The 8,695-nt window shown below is 34.1% G+C and overlaps 1 long non-coding RNA gene across 1 annotated transcript; it reads left to right on the forward strand.

Annotated features, from left to right (window-relative positions):
- The first annotated feature begins 315 nt into the window (after positions 1-315).
- Positions 316-1,499, forward strand: LOC143896477 (uncharacterized). Its single transcript, XR_013256662.1, has 3 exons — positions 316-363; positions 499-598; positions 1,036-1,499. It is a non-coding gene; the product is annotated as an uncharacterized LOC143896477 (long non-coding RNA).
- Positions 1,500-8,695: the final 7,196 nt, after the last annotated feature.

The following is an 8,695-nucleotide window of genomic DNA, read 5'->3' on the forward strand; positions in this document are numbered from 1 at the left end:
TTCTTTATATAAAATTCTAAAAAATTAGTTGACATATTTTTAACATATAAAAGATATTTTCTTATAATAATTTTCATTGCACAAAAATATTGAAATGTTTCATCGTTAACAAAAAATGTTTTGGTAATTGTATAGATGGGGGGGACCACCTTGGATGACCTTGATATTTTAGTATGTTGTCAAGGTCACTTTCCTAAGTGACCTTTAGAAGGTTTTAGCACGCACTAGTTATTCGTTAAAAAGTTATTAACAAAAAATATTTAAAAAATATAGCAGCTATTTTGAGTATTGGAAGGCATAAATAACTAATATATAAGGTAAACGGCCCAGTTACAGGCACTGTCCTAGTTTCCGGCACCGACGGTACATTTATATTTGTAATAAATAAAGTTTTCGTCAAATATTAAAAAAATTACAAGCAAATTAAAGAGCGTTTTTTACTGTTGATTATTGCATAAACACTTTTTTTTTAATGTTTCGTACTTAAATTACCGACAGTGAATGGGGCGACTCGCGCGTTTCAGTGGCTCCCGAAGGGCATTCCTAGGTGACACACCTTAGTGGTAGCGAACGTCAAACTGCTGATTTTTAGTATTATGTAAGTATTAAAACGTCATAATGGTTATATGAACATGTAAAGCACGAATCACAATATCGATAAAATAAGTAATTGTTTATCTGTATGTTAGTTTTTCCCTTAAATTCCCTATGCCAAGAAGTGCGTCACGTAATGAAGGTTATGTTTCACTTTTTGGCACAGAGTTTGTAATATGTTGCATCATCAATTTTGCTTTATTATTCTAGAAATTGAGGTAGATTTATTGATACTTGTAACTCGAAAATTTATGATAAAAAACATTTTTTATGAAAAAAATAATTCTAATGAATTTTTATGAAATTTGTTTGAAATTTATTAATTATTCAACACATTTTGACACTTTTTACGCTACAGATAAAGTTTGTTTTCTGTGTTTTATTTTCACCTGTCTTATTTTTTGTATTTTAATGTAATATATAAAAAATCTGTTGTAACAGAGTAAGCACAGATAGAGAAAAAAGTGATGGAGACTTTGGACTCTTCGAAGGTAGCTAATTTATCTCATATATCTTATATTATATGTAGTTTTTGCATAGAGGTTGACAAAATATAATACCTACAAGAGAGCTAATTAGTAATTAAACATTGATTATTACAGCTAAAATTATACGCAGGACAATTTAAGTAACTGTGACGTCTCGAAGTGCCGAAAATTGGGCCCGTTGGTGCCATAAAGTGCGGCAGAGCACTTCGATAGTGCCAAAAACGCCGGCAGTAACGAGCATTATAAAAATAATTATTTATTTATTAGAACTGAATGATTTAACTAAAAATATAGGTGAATCTTACTCAGAAAGCTTTAATGCACGTGTTAAAATAGTTTGTTTGGGGTTTAACAATATATCGCGTTCGTAAATAATAGAAAATCAGGGCCGCTGCTATAAAGGTGCCTATAACTGGGCCGTTTTACCTTACGTGTGTGTGCCTTGCTTTAAAGAAAATCACAACTTCTATAAAGCAGAACATACACACATGTGTGTGTGCCCTGCTTTAAAGAAAATCACAACTTCTATAAAGCAGGGCAACATACGTGTGTGTGTGTGTGTGTCCTGCTTTAACGAAAATCACAACTTCTATAAAGCAGAACATACACACATGTGTGTGTGCCCTGTTTTAAAGAAAATCACAACTTCTATAAAGCAGGGCAACACACGTGTGTGTGTGTGCCCTGTTTTAACGAAAATCACAACTTCTATAATTACATGTAAACCAGCTTGTAAAGCGCGCCACGAACCCATATGGCACCTCGTTTCGCGTGGAAAGTGTATGCGTGAACTAGTCCAGTCAAATTAGACAAAAAAAAAGGCTTTTGCTCGGAAGTGAAGCGGTATCAATGAAACCTTTTTAGGGTTGTGGGGAGATGTAGAAGAGCTTATTTCTAAGTTGTCGGGTTAATCGGACCGATGGGTTTTTAAGGAGGGGAGGGGGAATAAAAAATTTCGTTTTTTCGCAATAACTTGGCGAATTTTAACTGTACATGATTTACTAACCTTTCATTTTGTAACTTTTTTGAAGCCCTACAATTCATTTCCTGAAGACCCTAACTTAAAATCAATATTTGTCGAGTTCTAGCCGGTGAAAGTGGGAAAAAATGTATTTTGTCGCGGTTTTTTGCGTTTATCTCGTTTCCATTAATAGATAAAAATATGCCGCCACTGACAAAGTTGTAGGGCTTAAAGAGACCTACAAAACGAGGGGTCAGTCGTTCAGATTCGTTAAAAATTGAGCCCAGGGAAGCCTCTGGAAGTCGCGCTTTTAAAACGTGGCCGATCGTCGCTGGCGGCGGCGCGCCGCCGCGATGACGATCGGCCATGCGACGGCGCGTCGCATGTCGAGTCGAGTGCGCTCGGGACTCGCTAGAACTCGACAAATATTGATTTTAAGTTAGGGTCTTCAGGAAATGAATTGTAGGGCTTTAAAAGAACTACAAAATGAGGGGTTAGTAAATCATGTACGGTCAAAATTCGCCGAGTTATTGCGAAAAAACAAAATTTTTTATTCCCCCTTTCCCCCTTAAAAACCCATCGGTCTGATTAGCCCGACAACTCAGAAATAAGTTCTTCTACATCCCCCAACAACCCTAAAAAGGTTTCATTGATACCGCTTCACTTCCGAGCTCAAATGTCTAATTTGACTGGACTAAACTATTTCGGGGCTACCGCACCTCCCCCGAAAGCAGGGGGGGTGTGCGTGAACCTTGGTTCGCGTGAAAAGTGTATGCGTGAACTATTTCGGGGCTACCGCACCTCCCCCGAAAGCAGGAGGGGGGGTGAGCGTAAACTTCGGTTTGCGTGAAAAGTGTATGCGTGAACTATTTCGGGGCTACCGCACCTCCCCCGAAAGCAGGGGGGTGGTGTGCGTAAACCTCGGTTTGCGTGAAAAGTGTATGCGTGAACTATTTCGACATATATATTAGTCATTTATGCCTTCCAATACTCAAAATAGCTGCTATATTTTCAAAACATTTTTTGTTAATAACTTTTTAACGAATACGAGCGCGAGCTAAAATCTTCTGAAGGTCACTCAGGAGGGTGACCTTGACAACATACTAAAATATCAAGGTCATCCAAGGTGGTCCTCCCCATCTATACAATTACCTTTAATTCTATATTATTTAAAGTAATATTAGCGTTTGTGTGTGTGCATTCACAAAATGTGATGTATTCAATAAAGTTTGTTTTATCTCTTTCGCTTTTTTCGGTTGATTTAAAATATCACCAATTAATTGCCCATCATCTGTCTCATAATTAGATGTACGAGTTGATTTTAAGTACTGCGATATTGCAGTAAGTTTCAAATTCTGTTTAAATTGCAAGGAATTAGGAACAAGGTTTTTTGTTTTTATACAAGAAAACAAATTCTCAAGGCAATCTTGCATAAAACGACCAGTTAAAACAAAACTATATTTTCGTTCGTCAATTAAATACTGTGTCAATTCAATAATAGAAGTTGTTGTTATCATTACATCACTTTGGACAGGTTTAAATTTAGACTGATCACCAATTTTAATGTCTCTGAAGAGTTCCACAACAGATATAAGAAAAGCAATCTCTCATAAAATGTTGTTTCTTTGTCTTCATTCTTTGCGTGTTTTCCTAGTGCAACTGATACTCTTCGTGATGTTACTAAGGTAAACCACTTGGACACAACTTCAATGAATGCCGCTGTTGTATTAAATTCTTTTTTCTTGGTCTCATCCGCATAGAAATACATTGCGCTACTGACATCTCGATTTCACACATTTACTGTTTTGCTAACTGTACTATTATTGATAATTAAGGTAGACTTGTTGTATTTTAATATGCTTTTATTTATTTTCAATGTCTCAACGCTATATAATAACTTGCTCAAGATACTCCTCGTAACTCTGTCTACTACTACGTGATGTCGCATCCTACCCATCTCTCAGTAACGCCACCTATACTTACTACACCTTCCTCTCATAACTGTTATATATATTTAAACAATTAGTACAATATATATATATATATATATATATAATCATTGAATTTGGAGAGCATGGTTTTTGATCTGCTCGATCTTATATTTTCTTTGACTGACTCATTATTAGCACTAATATTAGTACCTGTATCCACACTCTCACTATCAGGCTCATTCTCAGTATCACACATACTATTATTTACGGTTTGATTGATACTGGTTTCAGGTAACTCGTTATCTGACTCTACATCAATTATTTCGTGTTTGATAGCTGACTTTCTAAGATGACTACTATTCCTTCTTAATATATTCGCTCCAGTATCAATCAAGTATGACCGGGGAGACTTATGCTTATCTACAATCACCGCTGGTTACCATTGCTTCTTATGCCTATAAACTACAGTATCTCCTTTTTCAAATTCCTCTCTCAGTTTCGCGTGCCTATCATAATAGTTCTTTGTTATTTCATTTTTATTTTTTAACCTATCTCTCTAAACTTATTTATTTTTAAATCTAATTTTTCCATAACCGGTAATTTGGTTTTTAATTTTCGTGGATACATCAACTCTGCTGGAGATCTTTTAAGACCTGTAATAGGCGTATTACGATATTCCATAAGTGCTACATTTAAATCCTCAGACTTCTTCAGCATATTCTTAGCTGTTTGCACAAATCTTTCAGCAAGTCCATTTGACTTCGGATACCTCGGACTACTTGTCTGAAATTCAAAATCATATTCCTTTGCAAAGCATTGACACTCATAAGACGAATACGGCATATTGTCTGCTATCACAACATCTGGAATGCCAAGAGCTGCGAATACTTTTTTAAACGTTTCTATGATATCATGGCTTTGTTTACTTTTAAGTTGTATAATTTCTAACCACTTGGTTAAGTAATCAACTATTACTAAGTACGATTTTCCTTTATACTCTAATATATCTGAAGCTACTTTTTGAAATGGCAGCTTTGGTATTTCATGTGTTATCAAGGGTTCTTTTACATTAGCATACCTATAACGTTCACACACTTTACATTTTTGTATCATACTTTTTATCTCTGTATTCATACCAGGCCAAAACAGTACTCCACGAGCTCTATCACAAGTGCGGCTTATTTCGAAATGTCCTTCATGTAACACTTGTAACATTTTCTTTCGCAATGCCTTTGGTACTATAACCCTGTCATTATAAAATATGATATCATTATATACATGAAGATCACTTCTAATTTGGTAATACACATTCAGTTCTCCTTCATATTTTTTACATTTCCATCCATTCATACAATTTTCACGCACTTTACTTAAAGTTACATCCTTTTTAGTATTTAATTTAAATTCTGCCTTTCTTTTTTCACTCATTCTTAGATATTTTTCAACGGAATGAACCATTTCGTTCATATCTTTATCAATTTCTCCTACTTCACTACTATAGTTTCGAGACAAATAATCAGCAATATACAAATATTTTCCAGGCAAGTACTCTATTTTTATATCATATTTTAACAACCTCAATCTCAACCTTTGTAATCTTGGTGAATGTACTTGACAAATGCGTTTATTCAATACACTTACATTTGGTTTGTGATCAGTTACTATTTTTATTGGCCTTCCATATATATAGTTGTGAAATCTTCGAGTTGCATGATCAATACTTAGCAATTCTTTTTCAATTATAGCATATTTCTTTTCTGTTTCATTAAGCCCTCTAGAGGCATACGCCACCGGCCTTTCTTCTTGCATCAAACAACAACCAATGCCATTTTGAGAGGCATCTGTTTGTATTGTAATTTCTTTCTTAGGGTCAAAACTCATCAATGTAATATTTTTATTTATTTTGTTTTTAATAATGTTTAACGCCTTGTCATGTACCTTCAACCACTGAAACTCTACATCTTTTTTTAACAGATTACACATAGGACTAGCAATTTCACCCAGTTTCGGTATAAACTTTCTTACATAATTAACTAATCCTAACAGCTTTTGTAAATCCTTTTTTATTTTTTGGTGCCTTTAAATCATCTATTGCTTTTAATTTATCACTATCAATGCGCATTCCTTCTTTACTGAATATGTATCCCATGTATTTTACTTCAACTTGTCTATACTGTAATTTATCTTTATTAAATTTAACACTTTTTTCCCTAGCTCTATCTATAACTTTTTGTAATATTTTATCATGTTCTTCTTTACTATCAGCGTATACTATTAAGTCATCAAAATAAATTTTTACACCTTTTATATCTCCAAAATTTTCTTCATTTGTTTTTTGAAAAGTTTCTGGTGCTATCTTAATACCAAACGGCAATCTTTTGAATTTATAACAGCCAAACGGAGTGGAAAATGTCGTGTATTTACTCGATTCATTATCTAACTTAATCTGATAAAAGCCATCTTTAAAATCTATCACCGTAAAGTACTGTTTTCCATTAAGTTCACTGCTTATGTCCTCAAAAGTAGGAATTTCATAAAATTCTCTCTCAATACATTTATTTAATTCTTGTGGATCTAAACATAATCGCAATGTTTTATTTGGTTTTTCTATTATAACCAAAGAGTTCACCCATTCACTAGCACCATCAACTTTAGCAATGACTCCTTGTTTTTCCAAACTATCCAATTTTGCTTTTAATCTCTTTTTTATACTTAACGGTACACGCCTACATGGTATAGCAACAGGAACACTATTTTTCATTAATTTAATTTTACAAACATCTTTAAATGTACCCAAACCTTTAAACACATCAATATTTGACTGTATAAATTTTTCCTTATCATCAATCATCTTAACATTATTAGTACACTTAATATAACCTAATTGTCGAATGCTAGGTAATCCAAGTATAGACTTTACATTCATATCAACGACAAAAAATTCTAACATTTTGTTCTTAACCTCGTTTTTACATCTTAGATTGACCTTTCCCCTTGGTGTAATCTTCGTTCCTCCATATGCTTGTAGTAACGTACGTGTCTTCTGTATTTGACCCTCAGTTATCGATTTATACTCCTTGAGTGATATTATATTAACCTCAGATCCCGTATCTATCTTGAACTTCACTGCTTTTCCATTGACTTCCACAGTTTCAGTCCAGACTGACTTGGCTTTCTTCACGACTTCTCCTACCTTGACTATGCTATTTACATAAAGAGCTTCATCTTCTGACTCACTATCCTTGTCTTTTAATATGTCCTTTACATCCTTTATTTTCGCCTTGCACGCGCTACTAAAGTGATTCATCCTTCCACACTTATGACACGTTTTTCCATAAGCTGGACACTCTATATCCATGAGCTCTTCCACACTTGCTACACTTAAATTGCTTTTTACTTCCTTCGTCTTTATTCAATTCTTCATTCTTCTCATTACTTTTATCATATTGCTTTTTCTTCTTGATAAAATCAATTGTAGCCTCTTCCTTGTTTCTTACACTCCGCAACTGCTTCTTAGTGGCCTCAGAATTTCTGCATATTTCTACCGCATTTTCTAACGTGATATTTTGTATGTTGAGCAGTTTTTCTTGCACCTTCAAATCATTCGTGCCCAATATTATTCTGTCCACCAATATCGTATCTTCCTGGTCAGCATATTCACATGACTGTATTAATTTTTTGAGATCATCCAAAAATTGATGAAATGGCTCGTCTTCTCCTTGATTGCGATTGTTAAACACAAATCTTTCATAGGTTCTGTTTTTTCTTGGGGCACAGTACCTTTTAAACTCGGCTACCACATCATTATATTTTTTCTTCTGCTTTTCTGTAAGCCTAAATGTATTATATATTTCTATGCCCTCACTGCCTATGGTGTTCAGCAAGATGGCAATTTTAATTGGGTCTGCTTTCTTATCCTTTTCAGTTGCAATTAAGTATAACTCAAAATTCTGATAAAATCTCTTGAAATTATCACTGAGATTTCCATCAAATCTCATCGGTTCCGGTAACCTTCCAGCACTCTCCATCGTTTATTGTTACGTTGCGCTTTGCAGGTTAACTTTGTTTTTTATTTTCTCAGATAACTTGCAGGTTTACTTTAGGTATTATCCAATGTTCTTCCACGACTGCGCCATGTATTATTATTGATAATTAAGATAGACTTGTTGTATTTTAATATGCTTTTATTTATTTTGAATATCTCAACGCTATATAATAACTTGCTCAAGATACTCCTCGTAACTCTGTCTACTACTACGTGATGTCGCATCCTACCCATCTCTCAGTAACGCCACCTATACTTACTACACTAACTTTCATTTTGTTAAAAGTGCTACATATCAGGTCCCTTTTATTAATCTAGGGTATTAATTTAAATTGTAAGTTTTCTTGTATGTCAACTAATTCATGTAAATGTTGGACCTTAACAATTGGCTGCGATAAATTATGTGTCTGCATAAATTCTGTAGGCAACTCTATGATCTTGTTATTTAATAAAGAAGCTTTTAAATTTTTTTAGTAAATGTGGGGCATCAGCCATAAAAAATAATTGTCGATTACTATCTATAGAATGAACAATAGAATTTCTAATTATTGAATGTCTGTTACTCATAATACCTCCAAATGCTCTCCACATTCCTAAATTTACCGGACCCATATCACAGGTTATACTATGAACGTACAAACCAACGGCTTCTGCTTTTTGAATTATGTTTCTATGA

The sequence above is a fragment of the Temnothorax americanus genome, unplaced genomic scaffold (assembly GCF_048541705.1).
Source record: "Temnothorax americanus isolate GAGA-0224 unplaced genomic scaffold, ASM4854170v1 Scaffold186, whole genome shotgun sequence".
NCBI lineage: Eukaryota > Metazoa > Arthropoda > Insecta > Hymenoptera > Formicidae > Temnothorax > Temnothorax americanus.